Source organism: Notothenia rossii (genome assembly GCF_949606895.1).
Source record: "Notothenia rossii genome assembly, chromosome: 4".
Taxonomy (NCBI): Eukaryota; Metazoa; Chordata; class Actinopteri; order Perciformes; family Nototheniidae; genus Notothenia; species Notothenia rossii.
Window position 1 is genome coordinate 37,757,234 of NC_136902.1, and position 15,280 is coordinate 37,772,513.

A 15,280-nucleotide genomic window follows, 5' to 3' on the forward strand; every position below is an offset into this window, starting at 1 on the left:
GCAGCAGAAAGCATTTTCGAATGTTTGAATGAATCAAAGCGGGTTGTCACCGTCGATTTTCTCTAAGAAAGCTTAGGAAGCTAAGGAAGCTCCAACACACAGTTGCACGGGGTGCAGAATAGTTTCCCCCCACTTTCGTTTAAGACATCGGGGTACTGCTTTGCCCGGTCTTTAGCAGAAATGTTCGTCGGTAAATGAGATGGATCACATTTTTTCATCTTGGAGTTTTCTCTCTCGTGTGAGTTCCACACGTTCACTCTACGGTGTTGTTTACCTTCTGTGATGTGCGAGCTAATGACGTCACGTCATCATCATCACTACTTCACGTCAAGACGAGTTAACTTTTTTTTTTCTGAACTTTGTGTGGAAAAATGCGGGGATAATGCGGCCTTTTGATAAATATGCGGCCTTTTAAAAATCTGCGCCATTTTGCTGATTATGCGGTAAATTCTGCGATCGCAGAATCGCGTTTTTCTGGAGGGCCTAATTTTCCCCTTTAAACTGTGGGGTTTTCTCTGGAAGTTTTTCCTTGTACGATTTGAGGGTCTAAGGACAGAGGGTGTCGTGTTGTCATACTGATATTCTGTACAAACTGTGAAGACCACTGAGACAAATGTAACATTTGGGTCATTCTACAGAAAAGGTGGAATCTGGGTGATACAAATCTGCTGAAATATATTCCTTCTAAAAACATCTAAAACCTGTTAAATAGCAATAACTAACTCTTAACTTGATGAATCCATAACAAGTAGAGCTTAAAGTATTTGTATTTTCTTAGTGGGCTATATAAACAAACATTGATTGATTGATTGATTGATTGATTGATTGATTGATTGATTGATTGATTGATACAGGAAAATATTCCTGCCCACTGCAATAACACTGTACAATAAATCACCTCTGGCTGGAAGAGAGCTCCATAGTTTCTCTTGTAATAAAACCACGTTGAACATTTTACACATATATAATCTGTTCAATATTTTATATTTAATATTCCATATGTCATATATTTATATATATATATATATATATATATATATATATATATAAATATATATATATATATATATATATATATATATATTTGTATATATAATATCTACATGTATATTTTCTATTTCAACATGTACATTTTCTATTTTATTTCTATTCTTGTTTATTTCTATAAGTTTTGTTTTATTGTAAAACGCCTTGTCTTTTATGCTGCTGCAAAAAAAACAATTTCCCAAATTGGGATCAATAAAGTACCATCTTATCTTATCTTAAATTATGCTTTGGCGGCATAGTTTACAGATAGCAACAGTCAGCAATTGGTTGGCTGCTGCTGCACTTACTTGGGCTCCTTTCTTAGCGCCCAGACGAGAGAGGGTAATGATGCACGCTGCGGCCAGGCAGGAAACCTGTGACTTATCAGTAACGTTAGACATCGTAACACAATTTTAAACGAGATTTTATTGTAGATTATACATTTTACTGATACCAACTAAATAATATTTACCTTGTTCATTAAAATTAAAAATACAAATATTTTGTATTACTTTTAAATGTGTAATGACAATCAAACATATGGGAAGAGGGGGGGCGGTGCCCCTATGGGCCAGCCACCACTGCACCACACATACACACGTAGGGAGAGCCGGGACGAACGTAACACAGGACGAAAGTAACGGATTGATTTTATCCGAACCCAAACAACTTTGACCGGCCAAATTACGTCAGAATTATCAGCATTCAATACTTAAAAGACCTACTAAATATCAGGTTTAACTGTCAGGAGTCCTTGTCTGTCCCCCACACTCATACATATACAATTCGATATGAACTGAAGAGCCGCATGAAACTGGGCAAAGAGCCGGAGTTTATTCACACGTCACGTACTACAGTGGGTAATGTTTTCAAGAAACATTGAACAGTGCTGCCACATATGCTACAAAAGTATAAATTAGGCTTACTAATAATAAGACAACTCAGATCTGAAGCTACACAGGAATCTGCTGCCAAAGTGCAATAAAAAAAGACAAAATTAATAGAATCAAACCCTTTTTTTGTTGCATTTTAGTAGAGTATAAAAAGAAATGCCTCTAAAATAGGATGCAAGCAACACTAGTTTCTTAACCTGAATTGATAATAGACTATAATCAATTTAAACAGAACAGATCTTAATGTTTGTATTCTTTTACCATTTTGTACAATAATTATAATGAATAAGTTCAAAAAAACAAAAATTTACAGCTGATTAATAACGGTATCTAACTTTAGTTTTTATTATATCAAAAACCTGTTGAAATGCTACTGTTACTTTTACTCTCCCCAAAAAGCGCGTCGGCAGCAGCCTCCAGGAATACTTCTTTCACAACTTTGAAAGACTTCATGTGTTTCGCAAGAACGTGACTGACACGATAAGATGCTATGGTAGCAGCCTTGCTCTTGTTGTTGGGCCTGGTGAAAATGGACTGCTGTGCATTTAGCTGTCCTTTCAGGTCCCTCACCTTTTGGGAGCGTAGGGCAGAATTAGGAGGGAATTCCTTCTCGCAGCGTTTGTGCACCGTTTTGAAATGCCGCTCCTAAATTACTCTTCTTCGATAAAGCCACGCTCGCATTGCAGATGAGACAGATGGACTTTGAATTGGAATAGATACAAAAATAATCATCCTCCCACTCGGAGTGAAAATTATATATTTTGGGCTTTTTTGCTTCTACCATAATTGCGGTCTTGTGTGTGCGCGGACTGTCACTCATGTTGACACGGACAACGTCAGCAAAATAGTGCCCACTGCCCACCAGCCACGCCCCGATAAATGGGGTCACGCCGGCCAATCACAAAGCTTTGATGCGTTCAAGTGCATTAGTCTGGCACAGGATGATTATGTTATAGGACATTAACGATAAAACAAAATATTGTTGTTCTATTTTTAGACACATCTCGCGATCGACTGGTTGGGCACCCCTGCTTTAGAGCAATGGAGCTCAGACCATTAAGTATCATTTAATCTAACTGCAGGGAGTAAAGTAGATTGAATTTCAACCTTCTCGATTTGTCAACAGGATAAAATCTTAATCCCTGTATCTGTCTGAGAGAAATGAGAGTAGAGGGTGGGATTGATTGTGTGTTGATTAGATAGATACACATACCTACCACAGAAGTGAGTGGCAACGGACCGTGTTTCAACAGAAGAGAGTGGCAAGAATTTGCTGAACAGTACGACTGTAAGCATGTGACCTCAAGTCCTCATTATCCACAGTCAAATGGGAAAGCTGAAAAGGGAGTTCACATTCTCAAGCAACTTTTAAAGAAATCTGATGAGAGTGGCTGAGACCCATACCTCGCTTTACTCAGCTACAGAGCCTCACCTCTGGAGTGTGGACTGTCACCTGCTGAACTTCTGATGAATCGTAAGTTACGCACCACACTGCCAAGCTATTCAAAGCAAAAGAGACACCCAAAGCTGCAACACCAACTACAACAACAAAAGATGAAGCAGAAAACAGCTAAGCAGCTTCTATTGCTATCAAGTAATGACACAGTCAGGATTGATCCAGGTCCACTGTTCTTCAGGAAGTAGCACCACGATCCTTCACTGTGAGGACAGAGGAAGGACAAATCTTCAGACGCAATCGTCACAGTCTTATGAAAACAAAAGAGGCTGGTCAACAGCTCAGTGAATCCATCATTGAGTCTGAGTCCACACCTTCACCACAGACAGACTGTGATACTAACACTCCAAGTGAACATGTGGTCAGAAGATCTACAAGGGAAATCAGAAAACCAGATAGACTGAATCTGTAATTGAGAGACTGGTTTAATGGATGTTAAAATGTTTAGACAATTTTCAAGTTTGTGCTAGTTAGCAGTCTGAGTACATTGAGACCAGATGTTTATTTGTTATGGCATTGTAGAGAAATCAAAATGTTTGGTTAAAATGTATGTTGCACTGTTTATATTACCTCAAAGAAAGGGGGATGTGTTGATTAGATAGATACACACTCCTACCACAAGGTGTCACCACATAGTTGTGACCTATGTTTGAATACAGATGTACGGTAAGGGACCCGAACAAGCGCTTCATTAAAAACTTGGCTAACAGTTAAGCATGGAGCACGAGTCAGTTCATTAATAGACCCCATTATGGGGGGACAGGGCTGCTGAGCCTAAAGATGGATCTGTTGGTCCTGGCACCAGGGGGAGGGACAACTGATTTAGTATGAATAGCTGCTAAAAATGTACCTGCATTTATTAAATGTCAGCTAAAAGAGTAGTGAAATGAAAAACCTCAGCATTTTCTGTGAAGATATTAACAGTACTTAATGTCAGCAAAACATTACAATTATTATTTACAATCAGTGTTGGGCAAGTTACTTTTAAAAAGTATATAGTAATAGTTATAGTTACTGCTCTCAAAAAGTAACTAGTTACTCAATTATAAAAGTAACTAGTAACAAGTTACTTTACTTTACTTTAAAAATTATAAAAATACAAGTTTTTGTGTTTTTTTTGCTGACTAGTTCTCTGAAGGCAACAGACTCGACCGTTGCGATGGGCAGCATGTCCTCAACAACATACCTGGCAATCAGTCTGTTTAGTTGACTCTGGGTGACATGTGGAGATTTTAAAAAATCGTTCTTTGGCTGTTTAGATGGTGTTGCTCCATCTGGGTCACTGCCGGTGGTTGAGACGGTGGGGTCTTTGGCGATTAGTTTTATAGCCCCATGTACATTACTTAGGTGCTTCAGGAGATTGGCACTGCTGTTTTTCGATGTGGACAATGCTTTCTGTCTTGCACACAGTGGTTATATTTCCAAGTTGCAAATGCGCTGCTGCTCTCGCTGATACTTGCATCTGCCATCGGGTATGTGTGTGTGCTGGGGGTGAGCGTTGCCGTGTGTGTGTGTGTGTTAGCATTAGCAATTGTGTGTGTATTTTCCCCATAAGGCAAGACCCGCCCAACTCTGACTCTGATTGGCTTACCCTGAAATGTTACCCCACGTTAACCAATCATCACTCCTCTCTGATCACTTTCACTTTTCCATGGTGCTGTGAGAGGACATTGCTGTATTCGCCTGTAAATTACATCCGCAGGGAGATTCGGTTCAGTTCCATCACATAATGTAACACAGTAACGCACCCATTTAAATCACAGTGACTATAACGGCGTTACTTAATGGGAATAGGTAACTAGTAACGCTATTAGTTACCGCAAATAGTAGTTACTTTGTAACGCGTTAGTCCCAACACTGTTTACAATGGACTAAGCTTAGATAACAGACTAATTTCCACCACTCATGGACCGCATCCACCTTTTCTTTTGAAAAACTGGGTCACATACTGTCGCCCTTTAGTCCCTCTCTCTTGTCTTTCTTTTCTCTTTTGTTAGTCATTGAGACATCGTAAGTACTAGCATCCCTGCTCACATGCTCTCACTCTCTGCTGCTAGAAAGAATGGTGCCGCACAGCGTTTGGAGGCAGGACCAAACCATTACATGTAAATAGAGGGGGGTGTACAGAGGCTTTGGATAATTAACTTTTGGAAGAAAAAAAGGGAAATGAATCGTAAGTTTAGTGACTACATCATCAATATAACGTTATATTAATGTTAATTATTGATGATTGATGAAGGGTTACTTAAACCTTTTTTCTTAATGTTCTAAAAATGTTTGAGGCCCCTGTCAGTCAAGGGCCCTTAGAATCGTCCTAACTTTTCACCCCCTTATGGCGCCCCTGGTCCCAACACTGTTTACAATGGACTAAGCTTGGCTAACAGACTATTTTCCACCACTCATGGACCGCACCCACCTTTTCTTTTGAAAAACTGGGTCACATACTGTCGCCCTTTAGTCCCTCTCTCTTGTCTTTCTCTCCTTTCTTTTCTCTTTTGTTAGTCGTTGAGACATCGTAAGTACTAGCATCCCTGCTCACATGCTCTCACTCTCTGCTGCTAGAAAGAGCGGTGCCGCACAGCGTTTGGAGGCAGGACCAAACCATTACATGTAAATAGAGGGGGGTGTACGGAGGCTTTGGATAATTAACTTTTGGAAGACAAAAAGTGAAATGAATCGTAAGTTTAGTGAGTACATCATAAATATAACGTTATATTGATGAAGGGTTACTTAAACCTTTTTTTTTTATGTTCTAAAAATGTTTGGGGCCCCTGTTAGTCAAGGGCCCTTAGAATCGTCCTAACTTTTCACCCCCTTACGGCGCCCCTGGGAGGGAGCCTCGTTGACAGTGTTGCCAACTTGGCGACTTTGTCGTTAAATTCGGCGGCTTTCCAAACCCTCCAGCTACTTATTTTTGTCAAAAGCGACTAACGACTAATCTAACGACTTGTAAAGGTGTTATTAGGGACTTTTCTGGTGTCTGGAGACCCAAGTATTGTTCAGCAGTTAACGAGCCGCGGGTGCTGCCGTGAGCACCTCTGCCCCTGCTCTGCCCTCCCATAGTACTCACAGGCGCTAGTTGCCTCCCGCAGCAGCTCAGCTGCAGTCAGAGCAGAGAGGAGACAGCCACACCCTCCCGCGTCGAGACTGTAAATGAATTGCGCATGCGCCAAGCCGTCCTGGTTTTGAGCGGGATTTAAATGTAAAATGTAAATGTTTCTTCACTGTCACACTATAATAAATAACTGCCTTTGCTTTGCATTGACTCACACAGCCTCAGTCACTTAATCACCTCGTCCACTGTGTGTGTGCCTCTCTGTGACAAGCTAAACATTCACGTAGGTCATCATGTCACAGTCTAACTAATCACAAAAGTACATAAAGGAGTGGGAATCAAACCCTGAGTTTAAAGGATGGTTGAAGCCATTTATTGGAGATGACACACGGGCATACTGCCTTTTTTGTAAGGGAGATTTCTACTAAAAACTATTAAAACTACTTTCTACTTTTTCTAATAGAGGCATTTCTGATCTACTGTCGTCTGGATTTACTCTGGTTTCAAGTTTTGATCCTCCTTGAAGGGGGTGGAACGTTTTTTTACCGCCATTACATGATATGCAAATTAGGCAATGACGTCATTTAGGGACTTCTGGCGACTTTTCGGACAGCCAATAGCTACTTTCCTTACTATGGAGTTGGCAACACTGCTCGTTGAGCTGCGAGTGTGGTTACAGACGGAATTCACTCCGTCACGGAGGGGTAGGGTCTAGGGAGTGGTTTGGGATTGGGCCAAGGGATTAGACGCCGCGTCAGAGACAGGGAGAAGGAAAAAACATGGATAAAAATCAAAGAAAACGAAAAGGTGGGGCCGAGAAGGCAAGAGAAAAAAAGGTGAAGTCACTCGCAGGTGAAGCATATAAATGGCGCAAATTGACAGACCTTTTTGGCAGCAGCGCTGCTACAAGCACTATCAGCAGCAGCTTAGAACAAGTGCAAGATGATGAAGAGAATGATGAGGGCGCGAGTTCAGATATACAGGCAGCCTCCTGCGTCCATGATGAGGGACAGATTTGAGCTGGTGGAAGAACCAGCTCAACTGGCACATACAACTGCAGGGCAAGAGCAAGAGGTGGGTGATAATTATCCCTTGAACTCAGTGGCGTTTTCTCCTGGAGGCCAAGGGAAGCCAGGCTTCCCCTGTTTTTTTGGATTGTAGTTATAATTTTAATAAATAAATAAAAACACTTTGTTTAGTTTCGGTAATTATTCCGCCGGCCCGTCTCTCCCCCATTCTCATTGAGTATTTTACAAAGAGTGAAACAGCGCCCCTCTAGATGTTATGGTGAAACAGTAGATTGCACTCTCTGTTGCGAGAGGAGGCTAGCCGAAATTGGCTTCCCTTGGTGAAAGAAAATTGAGGGATTGACCAATCAGATGAGGCTCACGTCATGCCTCACAATCCAATCAAATTGCATCAACTTCAGTTCGTACTGTAACCTGACTGTAACTGTCATCACCGCCCTTAAAAAGTAGCAAGCAACTGAAGCAGGTGCAATTATGGAGGGTGGAGATTTGGAGTATTTCATCAAAAATAATTGTACTAAACTTACGCTACACAGCAGCAACTAAAAATGAAATCTGATGACAAGCCAATGCCCAAACTGGAGCTGTGTACAGAGAGGAAAAAAGGAGCGAATCGGACGTAAAGCTTTAATTAATAAACAGCGGATTTCTAACATTTGACATTTCATGTGGCCGCTCCCCATACACCTCACACTCCGGCACATCACTGTTCATATATTTGAAAATGAGAACGTATTGTCATTGAGATCTGTCTGTGATCAGTGCAGTATCTCATCTTTTGGGCTCCCTTGTTCTCCACCCACTCTTAATAATGTCTCCCCAGATTTATTTCCATTCTTTTCACTCAAGCGAAATTTAAATGCAGTATAAATGTAATCACCAATGAATAATAAGGCCTGATAATTACATTGGAGTGTCTGCAGGCGTACATATACAACAGCCACTTGTCATGTCATGTCGGAGTGAGAAAGATAGCAGCACACCGTCTTTGTTCTCATCACTTATGTTTGAGAGTGCTTGTGGGTGTGCACATGTTTTGAGATCTAAGACAAAAAGGATGAATGGACACTTTTACAGTGGCGCTTCTGTCCTGTGACGTCAGCCGATTCAGCACAAATACAGTATGTGACCTGTTGTACCGGCAAGACGTTATATAACATCTTAATGGATTTCTGATGGGTCTATTAAAAAAATATTGTTTTCCTTTTGACCACAGACACTGTCACAGAATTAGGAGAATTTCATTCACTATCATGTCAACAAAATAATTGATGTACCTTCATTTAAAATACTTGGAGTATTGAAATATATTCAGTATTTTATTTATTCTGTTTATTATAGATACTTTTCTACTGTAATGTTGTGTATATTTGTATTGTATTTGTATCTTAGTTAATTCATTTTTTCCCCTTTTTTATTTTTCCAATTCGGGATTGATAGTATCTATCGATCTATCTATCCTGAAAAATGTTAAAATGGTGTATTCAAACATGACCTCATTGCAATTAAGGTTTTGATTAAAAAGTGCAACTACTTGGCACACTATAATGTGTTTATAGTTTATTGAGTCGGGGATGCAAACTCATCAGACATGAAAAAACTGACAAGGATCTGAGGTCGACCCCCCAGATGCTACTACTTTCGTACTTTTACTTGAGTACCATTTGGAATGCAGGACTTTTACTTGTAACAGAGTATTCTATTTTTACTCCAGTACAAGGTCTGAGTACTTCTACCCAATCTGTCTAAAGCCTTAACTTAGGATTTCAAACATGAACATTGAATGGAGGGATCTAATATTGAAAGTAGCCTACTTATTACCTACAATGTCAGAGATTATTATGATGAAGTGATAGTCTCTAACATAATGCCATGACAAAATGGATTAGAAAAAGTAGGCTAAAGCTAATGTAAGGAGTTAGTGACCATGTATGCAAGTTAGCTAGCGAAACGATGTATAAAACAATATTGTGGACATGGCCATTCAAAGAATAACACCCTGTGTGTCATGATGTCATAGAACAGCACATTACCTGGGGTCAGTTGCTCCAGCAAACCCCAGGAGCAACATCCGAGATCTCTGACCAAGAGAGACTTTACATTCAATAAAATTGTGTTTCCAGATTATTTATTTTATGAGCCTGTTACATTTGACAGGGCAATAAAGTGTACTAGTTTCTTTACTCTCCTGATGTAGTTGAGGATTTAATTTCGGTTCTCCACAACATTATCCTTAAGTGAGCAGCTTGATATAAAAACACTTTATAATTGACAACCTTATATACACATTATGATGCTTGATGTAACATGGAAGATGACTTAGCTGGGACATTACAGCTTATGTGTGAATGTAATAGATTATTCATGGTTTCGTGTTGTGGCTGAACAGCTGTGCAGTTTAAATGTCACAGATGCCGGTGGAGTCCTGCTAAAGTATGTTAATTCAGTGAGCAGGGAGCTGGAGATTCAGGCTGACTAAAGACTTTTCTTGATGGAAAATCTAGAGTGTGTCTTCAAAGAAAGGGAATTCATGCTTTTCTCTGGGCCGAGAGCCAAGAAAGAGTTTTCATTTCTCTAGTTTATTGAAAGCTCTGGGTCATTTTTGTTTGAAGACAGGAACACCAACAATTGCAGACATCCATTAGCTGTGGGGATCAGCTCACTGCTGCCTGGGTGTGTTCTGTTTGTGTTTCCTTTTTACTAATTTCCTCCATTTCTCCCTTCCGAACCACCTACCTTGGAGAGAATGAAAAAGGAAGTGAGGAAAATGAATGACCAGAGAATTGAGGTAATGACAATTGGAACTGTGGCTTTTATTCATTGTGTGATAATGTACAACATTATGATCACAGCTGGGAGCATTATAAGACACTTGGACACGCATTTTGTTTCTTTACCTTACCTGTTAGCGTGCACCACTATATACAGCTGTTATCTGATTGGTTGCGCGTTGAATCGTCAGCGGAAAATATAAGTCAAGGTTGAAATAATTAGATTTTTGAGCGATGGACGACAACGATGGCCCATTACCTACATACAGTATATACTTAATAAACAAATACAACGTTTTGGCCATATTAGCCTTTATTGTATTATTGCGTAAGCAGAGAACAAGATGGATTCAAACCTGCGTCCGCTGCAGAAGTTAGCGGGCCCATAGGCCGCCAGCGCTAACTAACAACAAACTACAAAAGTGCTAATGGCAAACTATACAGTTTTCATGTTGAATGACATTCCACTCTCCATAAGCCCAACACATGATTGTGTGGAATAATAAGCCAAAAAAAGTTTATGTAACATTTTTATTGAAATATTTGAAAAGGTAAATAAAATCCCAGGGTGACGTAAAAATACTGGATAGGCTCCATTAAATGAAGCTTAGCGCAAGTTCAACCAGGAAGACCGTCTTTACTCATTCATGCATTTCTATCTCCATGTTTCTACTCTCTCTCCTCTCAATAAGTGACCGGGGGCTTCACTCTTCAGCTTAGCCAATGACTTCGCTCTATTCCCAAGAGCCTATCATAGCGTGTGTCAAACCCTTTAAACTCTGCTCTTTCCCCTCTGACAGCTGTCATTTCAGGTGACTCAACGCAACCCTCCTCCACCCATTTTCGCATCCCGTGCCTCCGAATCCAGGGTCAAGCTAAACCACTCCTCCTCAGACCGACCCAACTATCCATTCACCACCACCAGTGTCATCGGATCGGTTCTACCCTCCCGAATGATACTTCCTGCAAAATGGGGCCTAATCGCCAAAACTACTGTCACATTCATTTGTGTATCTGCGCATTAAATATGAATCATCACATCAAAACCGTCTCTCAATCAATCAATCAATCAATCAATCAATCAATCAATGTTTATTTATATAGCCCAATATCACAAATGTTACATTTGTCTCAGTGGACTTCACAGTTTGTACAGAATATCAGTATGACAATACGACACCCTCTGTCCTTAGACCCTCACATCGTACAAGGAAAAACTTCCAGAGAAAACCCACAGTTTAAAGGGAAAAATGGGAGAAACCTCATGGAGAGCAACAGAGGAGGGATCCCTCTCCCAGGACGGACAGACGTGCAATAGATGCCGTGTGTAAATTGAAAAGATAATACATTTGCAACATAGGTAGTCCAAATGTTTTGAAATGCATGTGTGTATAATAGGAAGATGAATCCACGAGGATATCCATCCAGGACTTATGATCCAGGACCACAGCCACGACTCAAGATCCAGGACTCGCGATCCATGACACAGGACCGCAGGATCATCCATGACTCCGGATCCTGGTGTATATAGACACCAAAAAGAAAGACATTTGGGGAAGCTGGGTTAATCGGAACATGAGAGTACGCAGGTACAGACAGAGAGAAGGAAGAAGTAAGATGTCCCTCGACAAACTAAGCCTATATCAGCAAAACTAGGGGCTGAATCTAATCAGCCCTAACTATAAGCTTTATCAAAAAGGAAGGTCTTAAGCGCACTCTTAAAAACGGATAGGGTGTCTGCCGCCCGAACACAAACTGGAAGCTGATTCCACAAAAGTGGAGCTTGATAAGAAAAGGCTCTGGCTCCCATTGTACTTTTAGAGACTCTAGGAACAACCAACAACCCTGCATTCTTGGAACGCAATGCCCTAGTAGGACAGTAGGGTATAATGAGTTCTTTAAGGTAAGATGGCGCCTGCCCATTAAGGGTTTTGTAGGCGAGAAGAAGAATTTTAAATTATATCCTGTGTTCTATAGGGAGCCAGTGTAAGGCAGCCAGAACAGGAGTAATGTGGTCCCTTTTCCTAACTCTGGTTAGTACACGAGCTGCAGCATTTTGAATCAGCTGAAGCGACTTGACTGACTTCTTTGTACACCCTGATAATAAGGAGTTACAATAATCCAGCCTTGAAGTAACAAATGCATGGTAAACACCAATGTTGGGCAAGTTACTTAAAAAAAGTAACTAGTAATAGTTATAGTTACTGCTCTCAAAAAAGTAACTAGTTACTTTATTAGTTACTCAATTATAAAAGTAACAAGTTACTTTACTTTACTTTAAAAATAATAACAACAAAAATACAAGTTTTTGTGTTGTTCTGTGGCACAGAAGAGAAAAGACAACTCCCCATCATTGTAGCAATTATCATTATGAAATGTAGTGGAACAATAAAACACAAAAGATATGTTTTTATTGTAGCCTCAACAATCAAGTTCTAAGTAGTATATTATGTGAAATAAAAACAACTACACTCTTTTGGCAGTGTTGTGGTGCTGAGAGATGGGAGTCGGAGGCGGAGTATCAAAGGTACAAGCTAGACTTTTATTTAGCATCTGAAAACCATTGTAAACAACTTCATGCCCGGGAAGCGAAGACCGGCGGAAACAGGAAGTCCGGTTCACTAAAATGTCCGTGCAGAACAATACCCCAACCCAGTCCCATATAGATAGAAGAGTTACGACATCTCCGTTCACTCCAATGGACCAGTTTACAGTAATGGCGGATCGTGGAGCTCTCAATAGTTCCCCGGAAGTTAGCTTGCCGCTGACTTTCGGGGCTATCTGCGGCTAGCAGCGCAGTAGAGTTGCAGCATAATAGACCATTCGTGTTGGACTTTTAAAGGTAAGAAGACGTTTAAAGATGTATATTGCGGATATTATCAGCACACCAGTCTAATTAACATGTGTATTAAAGGATGTTAGTGGATTATCCCTAAATCTACTGACGTTAGGGAACGTTTACAGATAACAGATTAGGCTAGGATTCCGGATAAAGTTAGCAAGACACGTTAACCACTAACAGCCTATTCATCCGTTCTCTTAATGTTATTTCAACCCAACGTTGTGGAATTAGAGAAAAGGGGCTTCTTAACGTGCTTTTATCCGGGGTGGAGGGAGTTAAATATTAGTTAAATATAACATTGGGGCGTGTGATTGTCGTGGGTGGAGGTGGTGAAATGAGGATATCTTTTTTGGAGTTCAAGCTAGTATATTATAGTTAACGTTACACAATAATAAGGAAGAGAGCTATTTGTGTGATACATCGCTATTGATATGGATTTAGAGTGCATATTTGAGACTTCCAAACAGTAAACAAAAACGTAACTTATGGGTGAGTGTTTTTAGCAGAGCCATATAACGTCCTTGTGATTATGTTGATTATTACCTGTCTGTATTATGTTGCAGCTCAGCTGATTTTGGATTGATGGCAAAGGGAGAGGGACTTAAGTGAGAGTGAAAACACAAGGTAAGTTTCCAATAGGTCAGCCATTTCCCATCCTATAGGTTGCTAGATGTATCTAACCCTTTCTCCTGTCTCCCTCTTTCAGCACAAGAACCCCAGGGGGATTCAATGGAGCCTGAAGACCTGCAATGAGACCCTCACCCTGCACCTGAGTCTCACCTCCCAGAGTTTTGCAAGCCTCTCCCTGTTCCTTATTTTGATTAAACAGACGTTAAGCTTCCCAATGGTGTGGTCTTCGTTTTGTGAAAAATATGATTACTTCACATATTTTGTTGCTGTTGTTGTCTTTTGTGATAGTTAAATTGCTCCTGTTGACTTGAGCCAGCCATTCCTTCCTCCTCTCTGTCAGTGGGGAAACTTTACATGTGTACTCCTTTCTCTGAGCGCTTGGAGCATCCCCAGGCAGCACAGCAAACCATGGGGGAGACGATATGCCAGGACAACACAGAGGAAAAGGCACAGACAAACTGCATGATATGCTATTCAATGTTTATTGAATTCCATTTATTTACAATCGATGTTCCTAAAACAACACATTTAACATCATCATCATGCTGCTGCTGCTAGTCCTTTGACTCATTGTGCTGTCAGTTGACAATCATTGATAGGCACCTGTGGGTCTCCTGTCCTTTCTGAAAGTCATAAAGATTACATTAGTACTTTAGATTACTTGTGTCCTCAATTACCATGGGATTACTGAAACCACCATGAATTAAAGAAATGGTAGAAATGTATCAGAATTTTGAAACCTTCCTTCGATCCCTCTAAATATATCAATACACATTAGGATGTGATGCTCCTTACTACCATACAGGTTTAAGAAGATAGTATTTGTTTTAAAGAATTCAAAGCAATAAACAACCGGCTCTTTAACCAAGGCAACGTTAGCCTAACATGTTAACTGGTAAGATAGCTGTTCACACTATGTATATTTTTCTACTTTTTGTAATGCTATTTTATTTCTATTTAAGATGTTTACATTTTCGATTGTTTAATTCTAGTCTTTTAACTGTCTAATGTACAATGCCTTGTCTTTTGCTGCTGCAGCGTAAACATTTCCCCAATTGGTATCAATAAAGTACTTATTATTTTATCTTAATCCTCAAATATTAGCAAATGTTACTTTAAAAAAACAACAACATTGATGTAACTACATACACATATCGATATGTTGTACAAATATTGCAAATATATTTATATTGCTTTATCCCCACAAATTGAAAATAGTGGTTATATCTCCAAGTTGTAAATGCACTGCTGCTCTCGCTGATACCTGCATCTGCCATTGTGTGTGTGTGCGCTGGTGGTGGGCGTTGCCGTGTATGTGTGTGTGCAGGGGCGCCGTAAGGGGGTGAAAAGTTAGGACGATTCTAAGGGGCCGTGTCTGACAGGGGCCCCAAAAATTGTAGAACATTAAGAAAAAATGTTTAAGTAACCTTTCATCAATCATCAATAATTAACATTAATATAACATTATATTGATAATGTACTCACTAAACTTACGATTCATTTCACTTTTTGTGTTCGAAAAGTTAATTATCCAAAGCCTCTGTACGAGTGTTTGAATTGGGGCACTTCTGATTTTTAC

At 40.1% G+C, this 15,280-nt stretch overlaps 1 protein-coding gene and 1 long non-coding RNA gene across 3 annotated transcripts in view; one reads left to right on the forward strand and one right to left on the reverse strand.

The window, feature by feature from the left end:
* LOC307035092 (uncharacterized protein) overlaps nucleotides 1–15,280 on the reverse strand; it is a 97,624-nt gene that overhangs the window by 22,039 nt on the left and 60,305 nt on the right. The window lies entirely within an intron of this gene.
* Nucleotides 12,914–15,083, forward strand: LOC307035097. 2 transcript variants are annotated; one of them, XR_013807018.1, is made up of 3 exons: nucleotides 12,914–13,071; nucleotides 13,635–13,695; nucleotides 13,778–15,083. It is a non-coding gene; the product is annotated as an uncharacterized lncRNA (long non-coding RNA). The 2 variants fall into 2 exon arrangements; XR_013807019.1 differs by lacking the exon at nucleotides 12,914–13,071 and having other exon boundaries at nucleotides 13,100–13,695.